Source organism: Trichosurus vulpecula, chromosome 3 (genome assembly GCF_011100635.1).
Source record: "Trichosurus vulpecula isolate mTriVul1 chromosome 3, mTriVul1.pri, whole genome shotgun sequence".
In the NCBI taxonomy this organism is placed as follows: Eukaryota; Metazoa; Chordata; class Mammalia; order Diprotodontia; family Phalangeridae; genus Trichosurus; species Trichosurus vulpecula.
Window position 1 is genome coordinate 169,077,848 of NC_050575.1, and position 25,551 is coordinate 169,103,398.

Genomic DNA, 25,551 nt, shown 5'->3' on the forward strand with positions numbered 1-25,551 from the left:
TTTCTCTATTACAAACTACGTCTTAGAGCTAGAACTGGAAGGTCCTGAGGGGCTGTCTAGTCCAACATCTTCAATTCACAGTTGAGGAAACCAGAGTTGAGGGAAATTATGCATTTTGCCCAAGCAGGCCCGGGTAGCGCGTGTTAGAGACAGGATTCACAACCCATCCCTTTGCCTCCAGGGTCAATGTTCCCTCTGTTGTACTCTATCCTCAGTGCATCCCTGAGTGACACAGGGTAGGGAGTAATTGTTATCCCCATTTTGTAGAGGAGGGAATAAAGTTTAGGAAGGATTAAGTGACTTAGCCAAGGTCTCAGAGCTAGTGAGAGACATAAGTGGGACTAAACTCAAGGTCTCTGGTTTCCAAGGATGGCACTCCTTCCCCACCCCACTTTCCCTCTTTAAAGCTGCTTCATAAGAGAAGGTAGAATCCCTACACACATAATCCTTACAATCTCCTGGGGAGACAATACTCAGCAAGGGAAACTGAGAATAATACACGGCCCACAGTATGGAATGAGCTGCAAGATGACACCTCTAGGATCTCGGTTTCCCCAAATGGGCTGTTGGCTCTGAGGATTTTGCCCCGCAGTTGGAGGGCATGTTCTCCACAGGCTTGGACAATGAATCCCACAGGAAGCAAACATCTAGCAAGAGAACCCAAATAGTTTGACACTCAGTGCAGACAAGTCCAGATCAGTTCATTCCTGTCCTCCCTTCTCCATCTGTGCCAGGTTTCACACCTTGGGGCAAAACTCCATTTGGCTTTCTCAATCATCGACCTTCCTGCCAATGAGTTGGGAAGGGAGTTGCACCCAGAAAATGGGGAGGGGGAGAGGGAGGGATTAAGAACATGAACCAGCCTCTCCAGCTTCAATACTGAGTTGCTCAATCCCATGGAAATCAATATAAGCAACAGATGAGAATAAAAACATGACAAGCTGCTTGGAGATCTGTGGGGTTGGAGAATGAACTGATGACTCCAAGGTTATTAATCTGCAATAAGCAGGCTGTGAGGTTAAATCTCATTTGAGCATTTCTTTATGGGGACAAAGGTGAAGCATTATTTAGCTCAGAAGATGGTGTAGCAGTGTAGAAAGATCACTAGATTAAGAGGTAGGAGAGAGATCCAAATCCCAGCAATGGGTTTATTGAGTGATCAACTTGGGCAAGTTACTTAAGTTAACTCACTTTTCCCATCTACATAATGATACTAATGCAGATACTACTAGATTTACAGGGATGTGAGGAGGCAAAGATATACAAATTCCCAAATACTTTAAAATGATAAGCTATCAATTCCTTATAAGTCCCTCATTGCCCAAAGCATGGAGTTCAAACTCCCCTGCCTGGCTTTGAAGGCTCACCCTCCCTTTCTAACCCCTCCTTCTGGTGGTAAGAGCACCACCATGTTTAGAATTAGAAAACAGGTTCAAGCACCATCTCTGCTACTTCCTAACTGTGGGACTGGGAGCAAGTCACTTTCCCTCTTTGAATCTCTGTGTCCTTATCTGTAAAACTGATGGGCTGGATTTAGATGATGATCTTTCAGGCCTCTTCCAAAATCACAGAATCTCAGAGTTGGAAGGGACCTCAGGGTAGTCCAACCCCTATCTGAACAAGAATGCCCTCTACGTCACCCTCCAACAAGGGTTTGTCCGGTTTTTGCTCAAACACCTCCAGCAGGAGAATTCCCACAGCCTCCTGAGGCAGCTCATTCCACACTTACGTGGTTTTAGTTGTGAGGAAGCCTTTGTTAACAAGCTTAAAGCTGCTTCTTTACAACTGACCTCCCTTGCCTCTATCTCTGCCTTGTTGTGGTTGTTGTCCAGTCCTGTTTCAGTCGTGTCCAACTCTTCATGAGTTTTCTTGGCAAAGATGTTGGAGTGGTTTGCCATTTTCTTCTCCAGCTCATTTTACAGATGAAGAAACTGAGGCAGACAGGGTTAAGTGACTTGCCCAGGGTTTGACCTCAGGTCTTCCCGACTCCCTGGCTCTATTCACTGTGCCGCATAGTTGCCCCTATCTCTGCCCTAAGTGGGAACAAATGGAACAATTCTAGTTTCCTTTCCATGGAAGAACTCTTTAAATACTTGAAGAAAGTGATTACCTTAACATGCCAGTTCCTTCAAAAGTTCCTTGTCTGGGATGCCATCAACAATCATCTGGATTGTTCTCTGCTGTATCTACTCCATTTTATCAATGTCCCTCCCCAAATGCAGTGCCCAGGACCGCCTCTCACTACCTTTGTGACCTTGGACAAATTGCTTTATTTCTCTGGGCCTCAGTTTCTAAACCTGCAAAGTGAGGGGGCCTAGGTAAGGATTCTCTGAATAGCTCATGTCATCGGTGCAGAATAAAGGCGTACGATGACCTCTCTGGTTCTGGACATTATTCCTCTTTCTGTGCCCTAAGATCGAATTAACTTTCTTGGCTGCCGTATTATACTATTAAATGACATGGCACTTACAATCCATTAAAACTAGAAGATCCCCCAAGTCTTTTTTTTTTTTCCCCAAATAAAGTAATGTTTAGACACACCTTAACCATCTAGTATTTATGGAGTTGATTCCATCCCTATCTCATCTTACTAGCTTAGACACAAACACTCAATAAGCATTTGTTAAGTGCCTACTATGCTCCAGGCACTGTGCTAAGTGCTGGTGACACAAAGGCAAAGAGACAGTCCTTTCCCTCAAAGAGCTTACAATCTAATAGGGGAAACAAGAAATATATACAAAGCAAACCAAATACAGAATAAATAGGAAATAATTAACAGAGGGAAGTCATTAGAATTAAGAGGGGTTGGGGAATGTGCTAGCCTGTTGAAGTATTTTTGGATCCTGACCAATGCCATCCAACGTATTAGTTACCTCACCCAGCTTTATGTAATACGCACACTTAATGAGAATTCTTCTTCTGTCTTTTTCAAAGTCATTGATTTAAAATGGTAAATAGTATAGGGCCAAATCCTGGGGAACTTCATTACAGTCTTTCTTTCAAGGATCTTCAAAGCAGATCTTTCTGTCAGAATAGTCAGCAAGTTGAGTCCACCTATTTTTTTTTTTAGCTAAACTTTAGATCCAATGATCCCTTTGCTCCAGACCTGGGGTGGGGAACCTGCAGCCTAGAGACCACATGTGGCCCTCCTCAAGTGCTGCCCTTTAACTGAATCCAAACTTCACAGAACAAATCCCTTTAATAAAAGGATTTGTTGTGTAAAACTTGGACTCAGTGAAAATGCTGCACCCAAAGAGGCTGCAGATTCCCCACACCTGCTTCAGAAAGATTTTCTCATAGAGTCAGGCTCATTCCCACTTCCATGCCTTTTGCTAACACTCTTTCCCTTCCTACCTTCTTATTGTGGCAAAAACTCTCTGTATCATGTCCCTGGTGCCCTGTCCATTTATGGCTCTGCTGTGTTTCCAGAGACAGCTGATTAATGTGATAAATTTCCTTAACTCTATGGGCTAACGGTGCTAATGTAATAGTTTACTTCTTCCAAGAAACAGACCTCTCTATGTTAACAATGAAGACAGTCTGTCACAGTGGATGGAGCACTAGACTTACGCTTAAGAGACCTGAGTTTGAATCCTGACTTGCCACTTGCTAGTTGAATGACTATAGGTGAGTTACTCCTTCATGCCACCATTTCCTCATCTGTAAAACAGGGATAATAATGATATACTGCCTAGCTCACAGATTGGCTTTGAGGAAAATACTTTGTAAACCTTAAAGTGCTATAGAAATGTATTTTTGTTACTACTCCCACTCCTACTAAAGGAAAGATTAATAATAACCTTTTTCTTCAAGACACAGCTCAAGGACTACCTTCTACATGAAAACATTCCTGACTCCCATAACTGCTAGCGCCTTCCCTCCTAAACTACTTTAAAGTTAACTATTTTGTGTTTATTCTCTTTAAATTTATTCTGTACCCACTTCTACATGCACACATGGTCTCTCCTCTTAGCATGTAAACTCCTTGAGAAAAGGAGTGGTTTCGTTCTTTTTATTTGAATCTCCAACACAGAGCCCAGTGTCTAGCATATGGTAGGTACTTACATATATATGTATATATGAATGAGATATTACATATATATGTATGAGATTATACACATATAAAATATCTCATTTGTTCCTCACAACAATTCTGGGAGGTAAGTGCTATCATCCCTAATTTGTAGTTGAGGAAAATGAAACAGACAGAAGTTAAGTGACTTTCCCAGGGTCACACAGCTAGTAAGTGTCAGTAAGAAGCAGGATTCAAATTTAGGTCTTCCCAACTACAGGTCTAGCTTTCTGTCTTCTACATGGTCAGAGATTCTATAGAGGACATTAATGCTGGAATTGTAGGCATTGCTGCAAGCTAATGGGAAAATAGTTGGGGGTGGGGGTAGATGAAGTCATACAATGTCCCTCAAATCGTGCAGTGTAGGTGGCCGCTCTCTACGTCAATGCACAGATCTGGACCTGTTTATAACTTTGGCTCATCCCCTCTTCGCCCCGCCAACCCCACCACAACCGAGTACCACTGTGCAGTCCAGATTGGCCTGCCAAAGATGTGTGTGGTATGGGCCACCAGGCTGGAGTTTACTCAGATGCAAGAAACCCAGGCTGCCATTTCCCCCTCTGGATTCAAATCCTTGCTTCCTGATTGGGAAACCTGACCCAGTATGAGCTGGAAAAGACAAGAGGAACTTGGGTTTGGTACTTTGAAGAAGTGGCTTTTTATCAGAAATCCCTCTGGGAGCATGAGCTCAGCAGCCAATGAAATTATATCTGTTGTTTCAAGCAGGGAAGAAAACTTGGACTGATGTTTATTGAGATTTATGGCTTCCCCTGAGCCTAATTGTCTTTGGAGCCCTGGATCTCTTTAACAGTTCAGCTAAGTGGTACTAAGAGGGATGATAATGGCTTGGACAGTGTAGGCCCTTAGCATATCTCTCTCGCTCACAATTTGCTGATATTTGGGAAATATAGCTGATGTACTCCACTGCCGAGGTCATGACTACTTATCAGCGTGAAGCTTCCAGACAGAGAGAAAGAAGGGGAAAATACATAATATAACAGGTGTGAAAAGCTTCTACTCATTGTCTACTAAATGTTTCATGTGCCTATTCAAGAAGTTGGAAGCACAGGGGCCTTTGGATTTCTCTCTTAGGGACCTGGGGGAAGTAGGCAGAAGGATAAGAAAGAAGACCTTCCTTGTTCAGCCTGATTCTTCTTCCTTCCCGTTTGACTTTCCATCTTGAACTTTTGCTTTGAACCCTAAGGAGAACCGGGGTGGTGTGGTAGGTGGAAGGAAGCCTTAATTGAAGCAATGGAGGTTTGGGGGAGGATTTATAGTTAGGCCACCTCAATTCAGTCTGGATTTACATATATCTGCTTGCCTAGTATTTCAAGCAGTCTTTCATTCAATAAACATTTATTAAGCACTACTATGTGCCAGACACTCTGCTAAACCAGACTGTAAACTCCTCTAAGGCATATATAATCTTTTCCCACGTCTCCACACAGTGTGACCTAGTACAGGGTTGGGAGGATGGGGGACAGGAATTACTCTTTGTGAACAGTCCTCAAGACTTTTCACCCGTCCCATTCCCATGATCCTCCCAGAGAGGACCCAATGCTCTAATTCACAGAGAGTCCTGGTGTCTGATTCTCCAGGCTAGGACATTCAGGTGAGAAGAGGAGTTCTGTTCACACTATATAAACTGTCATTCGTGAAAGCCTAGTGATCGCAATGCAAGGATGGTCTCCACCTTGCTGTCTTTTTGTCCTTGCCATCTTCTGATTTCTATTAGGCCTCCTAGACCTAGAAAGCAAGCCTGTGAGGACTTAACCCCTTCATCCTGAGAACTCTTGCTGTAGGGCACAAGTTAATATTTGTGAGCTTTGCAGAATGCCTCATAGATTGTAGGGATTTAATAAATGCTTCTTCCCTTTCCCCCTTCCCTTAGGTCCCTGCTACCTGATTGATGGTTGCCCCCATCACCTTCCACATCTAGCTAGACCCAGCTCCAGCTACACTTCACATCACCCTCCAGCCATCTCACTGACATCTGCTATTCCACTGCCTGTTTCTATACCCCTGCTCCCCCTTCCTCCACCCTTTCTAGAGCCATAATCGAATCAGCTAGGTGCTTGCTCCTAGAAAGAATATGTCAGCCTACTCTTTTATGGTTCCATTCAGCATCCCTATAACTTTTCAAATCTAATATCTCTCCCTGGCCACCACTCCCTTAAATGTGTTGTCTCCTTCATTAGAATGTGAGCTTCTGGGGAGGCAGGGGTTATCTTCACTTTTTTTTATTTATATCTCCAGTGCTTGGCAGATAATAAGCACTTAGTAAATGCTTTCTTAATTCATTCCTTCATACATTTTAGGTGGGATAATGCCAAGCTGAAGCATGTCCCAATGAAGATGATGGAGGGATGAAAACTTGTGCTTTGGAGGATCAGTTGAAGGAAGTGGGAATTTGGGAAAGGAAGGGAAGGTAACAGAAGGGAGTGGAAGGGAAGGGAAGGGATAAGGTCTCTATCAAAAGCTGAAGGGTTATTGTTTAAAACGATCAATCATATTTCATGTGGCTCTGCACAACTTTGTGGAAACTTCAGGGAGAAAGACTGATTCCAGTTCCGTATAAGGAAGAATTTTCCAACTATTAGAAATGTCCAACAGCAGAACAGATTCTCTCAATAGGTAGTGAACTCCCCATTCCTAGAAGTATTCAAGCAGAAGGTAGATGGCTATTTATGTTGAGCAGCTTGTAGATACTGAGAGGAGGTTAAACGAGTTGACCCCTAAGCTTCCTTTCAATTTTGAATTTCTGTAATTCTATGATTAAGATTAAGATTCTATGACTAAAATTCCTGTTGGGAATGATATCTGAACCTAGACATTGGGGGAAACTGCCATGCCCCCAAACACCATCTTCCTGCCCCACTCCCTGGAATTCCACTAATTCAAAATTAATTTAACAGGCATTCAGCTTTGCCCAAAGGACAGGGTTGGCCATCATCCTAGTTGTAAGGCTTGTGGATATAGAACTTCTAGATAAAACTGAGGAGATTTGGGGCAAGAAGGATATAAAAGGTGGGAGGGCGAGGAGTAGAAAACATGGTTATCATCTAGATTCCAAAATCATGGAATTTTATTAGATATAGACAGAAATTCAATCACAGAGTTAGAAGGGAGCTTGGAAAGATCATTCAATGTGTAACTCAGTGCAATGGAGCTGTGATGATGGAATTTTAGGCAGAACAAGAAAGATGTTGGGGAGAAGGCAGGGCGTAGAAGTCACACTACAAAGACCAAGAAATACAGTGGAGGTTCTTATCAAGCATCCATAGGAGACATGACTGGCTGTCATTGGAACCCATCTTTTCCATCATCTTCTCCAAAAATCAGTGGATTCCTGAGAAATGCCAGCTATGATCTGGCAAAGGATGGGGTTGAAATCTCTTGCCATCCATGCCACAGTCTAAAGTGGGTTGGTTTTTTTTTTTTTTTTGACAAAGGGAGTATATCAGAGAAGTCGATAGTTCTGCCACAGGAAACCCTCAGTTCTTGGCTCAAGTGTTTTTTGCTTCTTGTTTTTTAAACTCATACTTTGCCAGCACTGAGGATGTTTGGGGAAGATGGAAGTGGACCACACAGAGAGGAAGGAGGATGAGTAAGTGATGCATCCCTTAGCTTTGGTGCCCGGCAGCAAAAGACTTTCTCCTGACTCATCCACTTGAAGCTAACAGGGAATTATAATTAAGGACTTCTTTCTCAACAAAGGCATTGTCTTTCATTGAAACAGATTGGAAATGCTAATTCAGTCAGCCGTTGGCTGGGGTTGCATACAGTCTTCCTCACACACAATCCCACAAAACCCTTCAGTTATGTCATCTTGTGGCCTTGGTGCACTCATGAATTTCTAGTTCTGTTGCTGTGGGCACTCTGAAGTTTACAGAGCCTCTCAATGGGTCTATACATCAGTCTTTCCTTTTGTGAAATGGGAAGAACGCTAGATTGCCTAGATGCTTTATTGCCATTTCATGGAACACATGGTAACATCCCTTCCCTACTCCCACAGCAGGCATCTACCCCACCTTCAAGGTTCTTAGTGGGTCCACATCCCCCTAAAACTATACCTTTTAAGCCTGTTTATCTTAGTAGTCAATCAGAGGGTAAAATTAGGTCAAAGCAAAGGCATTTAATGAAATAAGTAGCAGCTAAGTAAGAAAAGTAGCAGCTAAACATTTTCCCTATATACCTAGGGCCAATTCTCCCACAGATGTACGCAGCTATCAATGAGAAAGGTGCAGAACACACATAGAGAAGAACAACATGGGGAAATACATATGGCCAAGGCACAACCATACATGTAGAGAAAATGTGTGGCCAGAAGATGCAACTCACAGCTAGGACACCGTGGGGCCACTGAGGTCCTCTAGTAATGTTATGCTGGAAGGGCTTGCGTCCCTGGTCTCTTAGTCACTTGCGGGGGCTCAAGAACGCTTCTCTGCCAGCATGATGCTGCTATTTGGACGTGTATATAGACTCTCTCAGACATTGCTCCTCTCCGTTCCCAACTGGCTGGGCTATGAATCAGGTTGTGGTTATTTGCCTAATAATTATTAAATAGCTCTGAGAGTCTGGGATTCTTCAGTTTTTAATCTTTCACTCTTCCATGGAGATAAGTGAGCATAAGAAGCACAACCACTGTGCCAAGTCTAGGGGGGCAACCTGCGGTGCTGAATTCCTGGCCTCTTCACCTGCATTGGTGATTGGAACTGAGGACACCAAATCCGGCATTCTTCCTACTATACCATGAAGGGCTCTACCTCTCATTGGGTTTCTCAGCAGTCCTAGGCAAGGTACTGAATATGCTCTTTTCAGTGTCTGTAGGGAGCAGCATATATCTCCACAGCCCAAGCTGAGTAAAATGATTGGGATATTTCAAAGCATAAAAAAATAGCATTCACCTAGCACTTTAGGGTTTGCAAAGCTCTTTACCTAGGGTATCTCATTTTCTCTTCTCAACAATTCTGGGATGTGGGTCATATCATTCCCATTTGGTTTTTGTCGTTACTGTTCAGCTGTTTTTCAGTTGTGTCTGATTCTCCATGACCCCTTTGGGGGTTTTCTTGGCAAAGATACTGGAGGGGTTTGCCATTTCCTTCTCCAGCTCATTTTACGGATGAGGAAATTGAGGCAAACAGAGGTAGGTGACTTGCCCAGGGTCAAACTCAGGAAGAATCTAAGGCCAATTTGGACTCATGAAGATGAACCTTCCTGATTCCAAGCCCAGTGCTCTATTCGCTGCACCACCTAGCTGTGCCATTCCCATTTTACAGATGAGCCAACTGAGACAGAGGTTAAGTGACTTGCCGGGGGATCACTTCCTGCTTACTTGGTAGTAAAGAAATCCTCCTACTAAGTATATTCCTGATGATGGGGACTCAGGGTGCCCCAGAGTCTTCTGATTTCAAGTCTAGTGCTTTTTTAATGATACAACATCACAGTAAATTTACCGAAGGAACTTACAGATATAGATAGGTGGGGTGGGCGTGGGGGTTGGAGACAGGCAAGAGGATAGTCTCTGAAGATGAGGAAAATGAGTTTGGCCTTGTACCACTAAAGGTTTTCTGAATAGGCAATGACCCAATATGAGCTAGACTCCAAGAGGGAGGGAGAAAATTCAAAACTCAAAAATTTTTTAAATGAATGTTTAAAATAAATAGATGATGATAAGAGAGGAAGGAAGGAAGGAAGAAGGAAGGAAGGAAGGAAGGAAGGAACAACCTAGGCAAAGTTCTACCCAAGGAATTTAGTCACTAGAGAGAAAAAGATACAACTGTGTCCTGGTTTCTAAAAGGGAGCCTCACTAGGCCTCGATCTGATTCAATGATCTTCAGACCACAGTAGGAAAAGGAAAGGGATTGATGATCCTTGGAGAGGCTTCCCTGTGGTCTTGGCATATGTAAGTTAATCCAGGATCTTGTCGCTGGTGTTGGTTCAATATAGTGAGGACTGGGATCCATCTTTCATGGGCTACTTGGGAATGCCAGTGAAGGCTAAAAGTTTTAGAGGGATGGCAAGGGGTGGTGGTGCAATTCTCATTCAGGCAAAACTGATTGGCTATTTATCTCCAATATCCCAAGAAGGGTGGCATTGGGAAGTGACCAGGCAGTGATAGTCGTCTGTCAATTACAAAGCAGACGGATTTCTAGGTGGAAAATTCCAGGCACAGAAAATTCTGGAAGAGAGAGCAATAGGAAAAGAAGGCACAGCTAGAGCAAAGACAGCCAGCCTGTTCCTCAGGAGTGTTATGGGTCTCAAAGAAACCCCACCCAAATTAAAGTTTTGGGGCCACCACAAATGTAGAACATTACTCAGTGATGTAGGGTTAAGAGCTCTGGACCAGGTTCCAAGTCCACACTTCCTCCTCACTAGCCAATCAATCTCTACCTCCATCTCCTCTCCTATCCCTCCCCCAAAAGACATGTGCTAGATTATCATCAAGCTGATACAGTGTCTTGATAGAGGAATGCATAAGAGACAGCAGTGTTGTCAGAATGAACATTGTTAGCTCACAAGGGCAGGAGACCTTTTCCTCAGCTGCTTACCATAACCTAGAATCTAATTCCCAGAAGGCTTTGCTCTACCACCTCTGCAAGAGAGAGGCAAAAAAAGGATGACCTAAGACCAAGCCAACCAGCTGTTAAGGAAACTCCAGGGTATGGCAGAACAGAGCATCTTCTGGAAGATTTTTTTTAAAAACTGTTTCTAGCTCTCTGAATCCTCCTAGTGACGGGGGAGGCCCAGGATGCATAGGAAAGCAGCCTGAAATGAAGAGAAGCTAATGAGCAGCTTGCTAATTTTATCAGTATCCCAGTTAAGGCTACAACTGGAAAGCAATCAGGAAAAACCAACCCAACAATTCCTCTGATGGATGGAGAAACATGGCACCCAGACTGTGTCTAGGTTGGTGGGTGGCGTCTACTCAGTGATTTTTACAATATACATAATCACTTGTCTTGCCATCTTTTTTTTTTAATCTAAATCAGCTGACATGACAATGTCCGTTTAATTAGTGTATTTTGAAGGGGAAATGAAGGGAAATTCGAACTCATCCAAGAAAATGACTCACTCATGTTGCTTTGCTTTTGTCTGTGAAACTTTCAGACCTGCACACATCCTGAGGAATTGCACCAGTCTCGGCTAGAAACCCAGATTCACTGTGGGTGCAGGAGGTTCTCTGGGGATTTAGGGAGGGCTGTGAAAAACCTGAAAACCCTCCCAGCATTGAGCTTCAGCACAACAGAGCATGACGTCATATGGTTTGTGGAGAGCCCACAAATCCCCCACACCCATAACGTATCTTGCTTGTCATCCAAAATATAACTTTAGGGATTTGTTCCCCTTGGATTAAGCATTGACCTCTCCTGTGCATTGGCTCTGGAGTCAGAGGACCTGGGTTCAAATTGTGTCTCTGATACTTACTACCTATGTAATATTGGGCAAATTACTTAACTAACCTCTCTGGACTTTTGTATCCTCTTCCAAAATGTATATCCCCAGAGAGAAGTGCAGTCTCAAGGTGAGACAGAGGTTGGACCTTTGATTTCATCAGAATAAATAGCTCTTGGATAAAGAAACTCCCTCCCAATGTAGGTCAGCATCTTCCCTACAAATTGGTCTTAAGGCTAAGGGACCTTTTGTCCAGTGTCACATAGATAGTATATAACTGAGAAGACTTGAATGTAGGCCTCTCAATCTCTGTGTGTCTATCTGCCCCTTTCCTTTTTTTGGTCTCTGTCTCTATTTCTGTCTGTCTCTGTCTCTGTCTGTCTGTCTCTGTCTCTTTCTGTCTCTGTTTCTCTGTCTCTTTCTGCCTCTGTCTCTCTGTCTCTGTCTCTGTCTCTGTCTCTGTCTCCCCTGCCCCGCCCCCTTCTCTTTCAAGGTAGCCCAGCTAAAAGAAAACCATGAGTAACTTTAAGGTCTCCAGACTCCCAGGCCAGAGCTCTTTCTACAGCACCAGCATCCTTCCTAAGGGCCTATGCAAATAAGGATGCATTACCATGTCTATCTGGCCAAGAGGCCTCTTCCTGGAAGCAAGAAAAATGCTGTGCTTTGTATGCAAAGACGATGCTAGAACAGCCGCACACAAAAATTGCTACAGCCAGCTGATTGCATCTCTGATAACAATGGGCCCTTCATTAAGCAGAGTGCTAATCACTGCTTAGAAAACAGCCTGTCAGAGCCATTTTTAGGCTCTGATAAATTAAGGGTAATCACCTTGGGGCCCTCATTTTGGGGAGCCCTGAGCAGCTAGGGGAACCAGGAAGTTACAGCTCCCAGGCAACAGTTCTATCTAGTCCAAAAACAAAACAAAACAAAAACTAGGGTGCTCCTCTACATACAAGCAATGTAAGCACGCCATTAGGAAGTGGGTTACAGGTATGGAGCTTAATTCATATTATTCAGAACTTAAATTCACTACTCACTATACCTCTAGCCAAGTGGGATTATCCTCAAACTCCCAGGATGCAGTGGGAAGAGCCCTGGTTTTGGAGTCAACGGACCTGGGTTCAAATCCTACCTTTGACACTTGCTAGATGTGTGATCTTGGGTATGTCACCTAACATCTGTGGGATTAGGGGCCGGATTAGACATTCTCTGAGGTTTCTTCCATCTGTAGATCTGTGATCTGTCCCGCAACATGCCCTTGTGTGCTCCTGACTTTGCTCACATAACGTCTGTCAAACGGAGGAATTCATGACTGTCCTTTAAAACTCAACCTCCTTTAACCCCCCCCCCCCCATTAATCATGTCCTTCCCCCCTGGACCTAGGAGCACTTTGTACCTCTCCCGTGCCTTTATCTTGTACTATTTGCATAATGTTTATCTGTGTTTGTGTCTCATCTCTCTCCATTAGAAGTTCCTAGAGGATTGGGAATCAGCTTTATCAGACTTTGTATCTCACCTAGCCCAGAGCTTTGCTCACACACACAGTAGATACTTAATAAAAATGAATTGAATTGAATTGAGTTGCCCTCTGCCGCTCATGCATGAGACCACCTCTTCTGCACACTGCACAATGGCTATCTGCTGCCTGGCTAGTACAACTCCTCCTTGATAAACTCGATACTTACCAGTATGGTAGGATTTGCCCCAGGACCTGCTTCTCCTGTCAAATGAGCAGGTTCAAATCCAGCCTCAGATCCTTACTAACTGTGTGATCCAGGGCAAGTCACATAACCTCTCCCAGTCTCAGCTTCTTCATCTGTAAAATAATACCTTTCTCATAGGGTCGCTGCAAAGATCAAATAGGGTATTTGTAAGATGCTTTGCAAACCTTAAAGTTCTGCATAAATGATAAGTATTATTATCGAATGACCCTTTATCCTCTACCCCCTGAGAGTTTACGTTCCAAAGGAGAGATCACGTCAGACCTTGACTTCTTTAAAACAGTATGTGGTGTTCCCAACTTTTTCAGTTCAGAGAATCTTTTTTTTTTTTAACATAAAACAATTTCTCAGAAGCCCACAAGAAAATTGTAGTCCTATTAGTATCCACTGACTAAAAACCTACTGTATGACAGAAAGCTATTTATAAACTCAATAAAGCCTTTAAACAAATTTGAATTTTGTTCCCGGTAACAGCATCTGCATTTATTTGAAAAATAGCAATATTTAAATGTGTAAGACCTATTATGTAGTCCGTGAGTAAGGCGTGTGTTTCCTTAACTATTGTACTGATTTAAACTTCATATTCTGTTGACACTAAATAAAAGTCAAAATATAAATGTTTGGTGTGTATATCTGGTTTTGCAATAATTCCAAGGGCCCTGGGCCCAGAGATTGTGAAGCACTGTAGTAGATAGATCCCTGAACGAAGCATTAGGAGAGCCAGCTTCCATTACTGGTTCTCTTACTAACTGGCTTTGGGACTTTGGGTATATCACTTCGGAAACTCAGAATGCATTAGAAAAACAAAGGCAGCAGAAATGTAGAAGTGGTTCCCTCTGGGCAGAGCATGTGACTCCAAATGGGTCAGTAACACATGTATTACAACATTACAACGTATATACTAGTCTCTGCCTACAGCTGTGTGTTATAAAGAAAGTTCACCAGATCCTCATCAAAAGGGGTTCTTTTGCTACCACAGCCCCATATGTGACCATTGGACGATCTCTCTGAGCCTCAATCTCTTTGTTTGTAAAAATGGAATAATTAGACTACCTCAAAGTAAGGGAAGAACTCTGCAAGCTCCAAAGCATCATCCAATGTCAAGTTCATCCTTTTGGAGAGACCATAGTAGTCGGTGTGTTTGCTTGCCAGTCTCCAGTGTTGAAAAGTTTGTTTCTCCATAGCAGCTCCCTCCCCACCTCAGCTCCCCCCCACCCACCCAGAGTTAGGTCCTCTAAATCTCATAAGGAAGACGGGGCCTGTGTACCTCATCTACCAAGTTATCGGTGACCCAATCTTAGTTAGCTGGTGTGATATTTCCTCACTACCCAACAGGCTGGCCCAACTGGTTGTTCTTTCTATTCCTACCTTCTCTGTATGTAGATTATGAACTTGCCTCTAAGAGAAATCACCCCTACCATGGGCTGCCAAGTCACTGGAAAGCGATAGGATTCCAGGTGAGAAATCCTTGTGTTCTTTGGTTTCTTCTGTTTACCCCTCCCAGGCTGATGCCCCATCTGAGATCTAGAGGCTCTATTTTGAACAGAAACACCCTCCCCCCACCCAGATCTCTAGGGCTTTTTTAAACAACTCTATGTGTGTGTTGCTGGGCAGAGGTAGGGTGTGGATGGCTTAAGCTACCCCAGAGATTAGCAGATCACCAGAAGGTTTGGCTTTTGGTGAAGGAGAATATTTCGAATACATTTTTATAACATGCAGCATCTCCTCAGAAGATAGCTAAGGAAGGCTAGAAGAACAGTAACAGTTTAACTACAATTTGCACGTGAATTTTCTTCCCCTTTAAGACACTCTTCCCTTCTCCTATCTAATCACACTACCCATCCTCTAAGTCCCATTGCCTCCATGAAAGCTTTCCTCCCTGCCCAGGCAGCTTGCTCCTTTCTCTGAATTCCTACCAGACACCGTCCTTTACCACATACTCTAGCCTTGGGTATTATATTGTCTTGTATCATACTAGCTCACATTTATATAAACTTACCTTAAAACAATTCTGTGAGGTAGGTAGTACAACCATTATCAGTTCCATTTCACAGCTCAAGAAATTGAGGCTCACTTGATTTTCCCAAGATCACACAGCCAGTAAGGGCAAAGTGGGCTTAGGCAGCAGAAACATAATTCCAACCTAGGTCCTCCGATTCCAAATCCACTGTTCTTTCCATTAAATTAATGCTGTCACTTTCCTCTAATTGTTTTCTGTACTCTATTCCCAATTCAATTTTAAGGTCCTCATGCACAGGGACCAGGTCTTTTGTCATGTCCCTCCTAGAGTCTAGCTTGGGGCTGAGCACACAGTAAGTTTCTCATAAACACTTATTGGATGTCTATATGACTTGGGCAAGTCAACCTTACTTCTCTTGTCCCGTTTCCTCCTCTCTAAAATGAAGAGGTTAATTCAGGGGTGGGGAGGCCTCCGGGTCACAGGTTCCCCACCCCTGGATTAGATTATCCCTTAAGGTCCCATCCATCATTAAACCTATGATCCTGTGATTCTTACGCTTAATGAATCTGTGCACACAAATCAAGAGACTAAACTATATGGCCTCTAAGGCTCCTTTCAGCTCTAATGGCCTATGGTCTAATCTAAATTCTAAGATCCCTTTCACTTATGGTTTCCTGAGGTTCTAGGCCTTTTTCCTAGACTGGATCATTTCATCTAGACGCCTGAAGTTATTTTCCACTCTCAAAGTCTATCTAGCACAGTGCTCTAAATAAAGTAGGCAGGTCCTTAATGAACGCTGGTTAAATGGAATTGCCATTTTCTATGCCTTGGCTATAGCCTTTTCCCAGAAAACATAAGTAGATCGTGGCTGAACTCTCCATGAAGAGCTTGGGCAGAATCAAAAATAGAAAAATCATAGTTGTTGTTGGGATTGGATTACATTTTTTTTTCAGTTCAGCTGTTTTTCAGTCGTGTCTGATTCTCTGTGACCCCATTTGGGGTTTTATTGGCAAAGAGATTGGAGTGGTTAGCCATTTCCTTCTCCAGCTCATTTTACAGATAAGGAAACTGAGGCAAACAAGGTTAAGTGACTTGCCTAGGGTCACTCAGCTTAAGTGTCTGAGGTCAGATTTGATATCAGGAAGATGAGTCTTCCTGACTCCAGGGCTGGTGCTCTATCCACTGCACCACCTAGCTGCCTTTCATTTATCATCTTCATCATCATTGTCATCATCATCGTCATCATCGTCTTCATCAGGATTCTTTCTTTTACCATCGTTGTCAATGCTTCCACTTTCTTGCTTTTTATTTTCTTTCTTTTAAAAAATTTTTATTGGCAGCTTTTTTTTTGTTTTTAAATCATCTTCATTTCCAAAAATGTACCATTCATCAGGCCATTCCTTGAGAGAAAGACAAAGACAGAGAGACAGAGAATCGGTTCAGAAAAACTAACCAATATTTTGAGTCTAACATTTCATACAGCATTTCATATCAATAGTTCTCTGCCTTTGCAAAGAAGGGAGGAAGGTACATTTTCTCAATGCTTCTCTGGGGCCACGTAGCACCCAGTTCCAGTTTTACTATTGCAGATATATTGTTTCCTGGTTCTGCTTACTCCGTTCCTCAGAAGTTCCTATACTTTCTCATGCTTTTCTGAATTCAAAAAAGCATTTATAAAAAGTTATCTACCATATGCCAGGTCATCTCAAGCACTGGAGAAACAAAAATGTAGTGATTCCTGCTCTCTAGGGCCTTATATTCTAACAGGGGAGATGACGTGTATATATGTGTGTGTACGTATGTATACACATATACACATATATATGTATACAAAATTTATGCAAAATGCAGTTTTGGAAGGGAGGGCACTAGCAGCCTGGGTGGCCAGGAAAGGCTTCAGGAAGAAGACAGTGAAGGAAATGAGGAATTCTAAGAGGTAGAGGTGAGAGGGAGTTCATTCCAGGTCAGACCTGCAAACCATGGCTAAACTATAGAGTGAGTGGACAAGAATACTAAGTGAGAAGACTTGAAAGATAAGAAGGGGCTGGAATGCCAGAAGAGCTTATATTTGATCCTGGAAGTAATGGGGAGCCACTGGAAGTTTATTGATTAGGTAGTGTGCCGTGGTCAGACCTAAACTTTAGGAAAAATCCCCTCAGTAGCACTGTGGAAAATGAACCAGAGTGGGGAGAGACTTGAGTCAGAGAAACTAATCACAAGGCTATGATAATAGTCTAGGCAAGAAATAGTAAAGACCTGAACAAAAGTGGTGGTCATGTAAATGGAAAGAAGATGATGTCAGAGGTGTTATCAAGATAAAAGTGATAAGATTTGGCAAGAGATTGGTTATGTAGGGTAAGTGAGAATGAAAAGTAGAGCATGACACCTTAGCTATGAATGTGTGCAACCAAGAGGGTGACAATGCTATTAATAGTAAGGGTACAGAAGAGGGGAGAGGTTTGGGGGAGGGGGAAGTAGTTGATTCTATTTGGACATATTGAGTTTGAGATGCCCATGGGACATCCATTTCACAATGTCCTGTAGAGGGTTGGTGATGAAAGCCTGGAGGTCAGGAGAGGGACTACGGCTAGATATTTAGATCTTTGTGCCATCTGCATGGAAACAGTCATTGAATCCATAGAAGCTCCTTAGGTCACCTAGTGAAAGTATAACGAGAAAAGAGAAGCTGCCCAGGACACAGCCCCAAGTTGCTCCACTCTTAGTGGGTGTGACCTGGATGAAGATCCCGCAAAGAAGAGTAAGAATGAGAGTTCAGGCAGGTAGGAAGAGAACCAGGAGAGATTAATATCACCAAAATTCCCCAGAAGGAGAGAATAATCAGGAATATGAATTCTTCATAGTGATCATTTCTTATAGCAAAGAAAATTTTCATTCATTTATATACTCCAATTTGTTTCTGCCACTCAATTACCTATCAGTGCTGATTGTCTTCTGCTCAGCTTGTCAATGGCCCCGGTGCCTAGCACAGTGCTCTACACACAGTAAGCTTAAATAAATGTTAGACTGAATATCAGTGGTTAGAAAAGTTAGGTACCTCCCAGAGCAAACAGGAAAGGAAAGAAAATCCAGCCCCTAGAAAAGATAGGGAAAAAAGTTTCTACAAGTAAGAAAACTGCAGATAAATAACATCTCAACTGTCATCTCCTTGGGTGATAAGAAGCTTAGGAGAAAACTTTCTGTAATCTTTCATCAAGAAGCAATTCTACAGTAGGTGTTTTTGTCTGGGGAAGACTGAGGGCTATTTCATCCGTATCATTTGGAGCTGCTTTGTTTCTTTGCTTTCTCTCTCTCTCTCTCTCTCTCTCTCTCTCTCTCTCTCTCTCTCTCTCTCTCTCTCTCTCTCTCATTTCTTTGGCAATTATTAAAATGTCACAAACAAAAGGTCAGAATTTTAAATAAAACAAGGTGAACAGGAAGTTCTGTAGAACCAGCAGCTGGCTTAAATAAAAAATTCCCAAGAAATGAACAAGGGAACTAGAAAGCCAGAAAGACTGTGGGGTGTAGTAGAATAAGCATCAACACTAGGGTCAGAAGATCTGGGTTCAAATCTCATCTCAAATGCTTGCTCGCTCTATGACTATGGGCAAGTGACCTGAACACTCTGGGCCTCAGTCTCCTCATTTGTAAAGTTGAAAGGGATGAGCCAGATAGCCTCTGAGATCCTTTCAGGCCTAGATCTATGATTCTAACAGTTTTGTCCTACAACTCACAGACCCAGTGAAATTCAGACCTATGTGTAGGAATATCAGTTACGCTAGGATATAGACAAGAACAAGATGGATCACCACGAGGAGCTGGACTAGAAAGCTCTGGCAAGTACTACAGCCAGGCTGGATCAGAGGGTGAATTAAAGAGGTTAGGTGGTAGACGGACTTCTGAACAGCAAAGAGCCAGAGTCTAGACATCATATTTCAAGAAATTACGAAAGAAAATTACCCAGATACTTTAGCAGGCAACGTAGAAATTGAACCAGAAGGCAAAGTAGAAGTTAAAAGACTCCCCTGGTCACCTCCTGTAAGAAACCCCAAAATGAATATTATAGACAAAATCCAGAGAAGATCCTGGGTCAAGGAGAAGAGGTAGGAGTAGAAAAAAAGGCAGGTATCATATGTGCAATCATAGAAGAAAGGCCCAGAGTTTGAGAGGACAGAGAAGGTCTCTGGCCTCCTTCTTGATATGAGCATTGCCCATGGGCCCATATGGGAGACCCTGGGTCTCCCACACTCAGCAGGTGATGCTTTATCAAGGGGAAGGTCAGAAACCTTCTAGGAGAAATTGTTCCTAGGAGACTGGGGTGATGTCACAAATGGGGCCCCCATTTCTTGTATCATTACTTCCCACATACTGACTATATTTTTTTTGTCTTTTTTATATCCTTAGTTCTAGCAGCACAAAGCCTTGCACATGACAGAAGCTTAACAAAATGTTAAATTGAATTTAATTGGAAGTAGATACATGGGAGACAAAAGGGAGGATGGTGGCTGTTTGTATGTAGAGTAGCTTGGAGGCTGAACAAGTAAGCAGACAAGTGATTAGAAGGGGATTGAGAAAGATGGATGCACTCTTCCTTCTGTCATGAAATATTCAGACAGAGAGAAGGTTGATAAACAAATACTCGTCCACTCTTCACCTCCCGGTCCCCAACCCTGCTTTGCCATGGAACTATCTGAAGTAACTGGCTTTTTGGAGTATGATGTAGATTGAAACTTCAAAGGAATATGCTATAGAGAAGAGAGCATTTAACGGAAAATTTTTAAAAGTGTGGAAAATTTTGGTGTTTGACCCCCATTATAATGCTGTCACAGAAGTGGTAAGCAAGGCCATCTCCCATAAATGAATGAATGAAAGACAGTGCAAAGCACTGTCCTAAGCATTGGAAATACAAATAAAAAAAGCCAGACAGTCCCTGCTCTCACATTCTAACAAAGAAGACAATAGATAAGAAGGAAGATTTTATATAGATAGAGATACACATGTGTGTGGGTGTGTATGTGGAGAGAGAGAGACAGAGACAGAGACAGAGACAGAGAGAGGTTTCAGGAGTAAGTCAGATAGAAAGGCCCAATGATCTTTAGAATGTAATAGGCAAGCTAATGATAATACATCTTCTTTAATGTCTTTCCCATTGATAAAACCCTATCTTTTTCTGCTGTTGAACCATTTGATGGTGCCAAAGACTTTGGTGGTGAGAGCTTTTTTCAGAAAGGAGATTGTGTGGGCTACAATAGGTATAGAAGCGCATCTCTAGGTCACATCTCCACCAGGGCTGTTCCCTGGACAATGTCCATGGGCCAAGCTGGTAGCACCATTGGTAGAGTTTGGAAGACAAAGCTATTTCTAAGGCTCTTGGGCTCATCTGCTTAGCAGTGGCAATTGGTTGGCATTTAGTGTTGGTGGTTGCAGGGATGACAAGTTCCGTCTCCAGGAGGGCTGCTCCCTTGATAATGGCCGTGGGTGCTGGTCTGGAAGCAGGGCAGGTGGTCTGGGATGCATTGCAATCCCAAGGACTCTTGGACTCTGGGTCCTGAGCTGCTTCTATCAAGATCTCAGGGGAGACAGTGAGTGGTTGGGGGGGGGGGGTGACCATGATTTGAATGCCTTCTCCTGTCTCCCTCCAGATGACTTTTTACTCCAACTAGGTTGGCTTTCTTGTCCCATGAGTGACAGCTGGTCAATAGTTGGCAGCAGTGTTTTTCTATGATGATTGTTCTCTCTGAAGATGGCTATAGGAGTCAGGCTACAAGCAAGACTAGTGGTTTTTGGAGAGATGAGGGATTACAGGTATAGAATACTACATATAATGTCAAACTTTTTTGATATATTGGTTAGCTTTACTGAACTTTCCTCCCTCTTTCTATTTTTTGTTATAGGGACTGAATGAATGGATGTCTCACTAATGTGGCTTCTGAGGATTCTCTGGGAGGGGAAGGGAAAGGACTATATTGAGAAATGTAGATGACATAAAAGATACAAATAAAAACTTTTTAAAAAAAGTGGTCAGTGGGGTAGAAATAAAGTTTTATCTGTTCTAAAAAGGGAGGTATACTGCCTGTCAATATGGATAAATGGGTTTGACCTGCAGTATATTTAAATCTAGGCTATAGCTATTCCAGGCAAGAGCCTGAAAGAGCCCTGAATTAGAAATGAGAAGACCTGGGCTCTCTCTAGTCCTCTTTCTGTCACTAATTCACTGGCTATTAGAGAATCTAGGTACACGGCTGAATCACTAACTTTCTCTGGGTTTCTTCACTGGCAAAATGATGGGGCCAGGTACCACCACAGAGTCCATCTAGTTAAACCCCTGTTTCCCAAATGAGGAAACTGAGACCCACGGAAATTAAGTGACTTGTCCAAGGTCACCCAGGTAGTAGGTAGCAGAGTGGGGACTTGAACCTATATCCTCTGACTTCAGTGCACCAGAGCCCATCCCACTGGTCTCTCAAGTCCTTTCTGGTTCCTAGGTTCTTTCTAGTTCTAATATTCTATGATGTTGTAAAGAGAGCTATAAGATTCTATAGAAAGGGAAGAGAGCTGTTGTGATTTCAGCTGGAGGTTTTCTTGAGGGAGAAGAATGGGGGAAAAGACTGACTCCTGAGCTGTAAAAAGAGGATGCTTCTTCTGAATAGCACCTGGCCGTCTGCCCCCCACTCCCACCTCCCCATCTTCAGAACCCAGGACATGTCTCTGGAGGACAGACTGCCTAGGGAGGCAGCCCCAGGATAACAACTGCTCCCCACTTCACTTTGAGTAGTTGGGGCTCTGCTCATTTGAGGTCCTGTTTTATTAGGCCCTGCCTTCTTTTTAAACTTGCCTATAGGTCCCCTTTGCTCGACTTGGCCTGGGTGGGAGGAAAACCCTCCTCTTCTTAGCCACTCCCATATAAATCATATCATTGAGGCTGTAGACATGCAGCAAAATGGGTCATTAGGGCTCCCTGCTTTCCTCTGCCCCAGCCCCCACCCAGACATAGTGAAACCTTGTCTGACAATGCTGCTTTTCTACATTGTCTCAGTCCCCCAGGGGTCCACCTTCTGAAGCTCTATTAGCCGACTGGTCCGTCGGTGCAGTCTACCAGGTTAACATTCCTTAGAAAAATGACTTTATTATTACTCGCAGGGGTTTGGTTGGGGTTTGGGGAGGAGGCATTGCTGTGGCCAAACTGGCGACTTGGATAGATTTAATAGGCCCTGGGTCCCTGTCATGCCATTCTTTTTTCAGCTGCCCCCACCTGGACCTGCAGCTCAGGCCGTGGGGAGCTAGGGCCACAAACTGACTGGGAAAGTGGGGTGAGAGAGGTCCAGAGCTGAGAAGAAGTCCTGGGCTCTTCTTGTCAGTGACTGCCTGACATAGATGGATTTCTGGGATCAAGAGGCCGGGGGAAAATATTACATTATGATAACAAATCACTCAGCTGATTGGAGCTTAATTACGTCTCTTTCATCTTTGTGACAGTGGCGCACCTGTGCCCCGGCCCAGACTGGCAGAGTAGGGCCTGGGTGTCTGTGATGGGGCATTGGCCTTCAGGGATTGATGAATCCCCCCTTCTTACCCCCAGCCCCCTCCTGGAAACCTTAGAGGACACACAATCTGCTACTATTATTAGCTGTGCCCTCCAAACCTCCAGGCACAGGAAGGAACACAAAGGAAGCCTCTTGGTTGGCCAAAGCCTGGAGAAACCCAGAAGGAGAAGGAAGGCAAGGAAAGGAAAGTAATTATAGGCCTGTTCCTCAGAGGATGAATCAGGTTAGCACTATCCAGGTAAACTGGATGCAGAGAAGATGGCCCCATCAGGCCTCTCTGTTAAGAGATACAGCTGTTACAGGGCCTGAGAAGCCAGCTCACCAGAATGTATTGTTAGCCTCTAATCACCTTCCAGCCTCTGAGATGAATGAATGTAATATCTCAGTGTCTAGGGGGGAGGGGAGGAGAGGAGAGAGGATTGTGCTTTTGGCCTCTGGGCTGGAAGGTGAGGTAGTTTCTGCTTGGGGCCCTCGGAGATGGAAAAAGAAAGGGGACCTTGAAACGGCAGAGGCTAAGGCTGTTATGGAGACGGGAGAAAACCCTCCTCTCCCTCAAAGCTGCGCCTCATAGACAGAGACTTGGGGTCCATCCTTCAAGGTCCCTGCTTAGCCAACTCAACATTCATAATAACAATCCCTCACATTTAGAATCCTGTATAGTTATCCCTTCCATATTGAGACTTTCCCCATCGTGTTTTTGATGTATTGCTGGTTGGCATAAGAAATTAAATAGGAATTTTGGGGAAATTTTGTAGAAGCTACAGATGACGTGTGAAGGCCAGCAGATGACACAGAACCTATGACCAAATACTTAGCCCAAATTGTACAACAAGGTACTGTAAACACTCCATAAAAGAAAAAGAAACAATTTAGACTTCTTCTCTGGTATGAAGGGAGGGCCAAAAATTTTTTTCAAAGATTTTCCAGATCACAGGATGTCATACCTCTAGCCCCTCCCCACCCCCATGCTCACCCCCTCAGATGTTGAAGGGATAACTGTATTGTTCTCACTGGGAAGAACCTTAGTGGCTATCTAATTATTCTTCATCTTTTTTGTGTTCTGGATCCCTTAGGTTCTATGGTGAAGCCTATGGATTCTTTCTAAGGAAGGAGTGATTAAAATGCGTATGATTACAAAGGAAATCAATTAGAGTAAAAAATAAAGAGGTCGTTTTCCCCATCAAGTTCACAGTCCCCTTGAAAGCTATCTGAAGAGTATACACCCCAGATTAAGACTCTCTGATCTAGTCCAATCCTGTCATTTTATAAGGAGTAACCAAACACCCTGAGAAGTGAGTTTACTTAAGTCACACAGCCAGTGAGTGGGTATGAGAAAACTCAAACCTGGACCACCTAACTCATAGTCCAGAGCTGTGCAAGGCCCCATATTAAAATGCTTTCTATGGCCATAACATGCCTTGATTTAGTTTGAAATGAGTAAGGCCTGACCATAAGGAGCCTCAAGCTTGGGAAAGAGCAATAGGCTTCTGCTCCCCTGAGCGCAGGGTTTCAGGAAAAGCAGATTTTACCACTGCTGAATGAATGTGCCACACAGTAAGAGGGAAGGGGTAGGGGTGGGGGACCCAAAATGGGGCCTCTGCTGCCTGAGAAATCTGATGGCGAGGCAGAGGATTGTGGGGAGAGGTTCAAGGTATCTAGGTATGATAGTTAATTAAAATACTACAGGAGTGGAGGCCAAATGGAATGTCTACCTCCACCATAGAATCAGTCTCATAGAATTGGGAAGTACTCTTCGTTCATTCAATATCCAACAAGCATTTATTAAGCACCCATGATTTATTTTGCACTGTACTCAATGCTGGGGATACAGAGACAGAAAAGAAATAGTCCTTACCCTTAAGAAGCTTACATTCTGTTGGGGAAATGACATGTACAAGTAAATACAACATTTATACAAAGTAATGGGAGAGGTGACTTAGAAATCATAGGAGTGTGGAATGGGAGGTAGAAGGTACCTTAAGGGCCCACACCTAACCCCTTCATTGGAGAGATGAAGAATCTAAGGCTCAAAGTAGAACGACTCACCCAAGGCCATACGAAAGTAAATGTTGGCCGGGAACTGAAATTCGGCTTCTCTTCGTCCAAATCCAGCATTCTTTCTGCATCACCTCTAGTCCAGCTTTCCTCACTTCGGCAATGTCAATAGAGTATCCATTTTGGAAGGAAAGGTGACAAGGCAGATGGACCAATCATCAGGAAGCCAGGCTACAGGGCAGTTCAGCCTGTGACCACAGTGAGGAAAGGGTTAAGAGGGCAAATTCTCTCAACACATTGCCTATGGCAGAGATTCTCTTCCAAGCCACATTAATAAGACATTTTTAGTTCTTGACGTGTACCTGGGGAAAAAATACTTTAAAAGAAGACATTTTTAGGTATTGTCAAAGTAAGTCATATCAGACAGAAAGAGAATCCTAAGCTATTTTTTAATGTAAATTTTTTCCTATTGTAGATCCCCCACCTCATCTCTTATAATAGCCTCAGTAAGAGAAATGCTATGTCTTATTTCTTCAGAATGTATCTTCTCTGGTGTGTCACCAAGGGTACTGAATGCTTCTCTGCAACCAGAGTCCCCAGAGAGAATAAGGTCACATTTACCAACAGGATATTCATGGGAAGGAAGAACCACTTACAATATTACAGTATCAAGGTGACAGAGGCCAGAACCATAACCAGGAATTATTTGTTTGTTGGTGTTCAGTCCTTCAGTCATGTCCGACTCTTCGTGACCCCATGGACCAAAGCTGTCCATAGGATTTTCTTGGCAAAAATACTAGAGTGATTTGCCATTTCCTTCTCTCCAGTGGATTATTTTGTCAGGTAATTGGAGGTTAAGAGACTTGC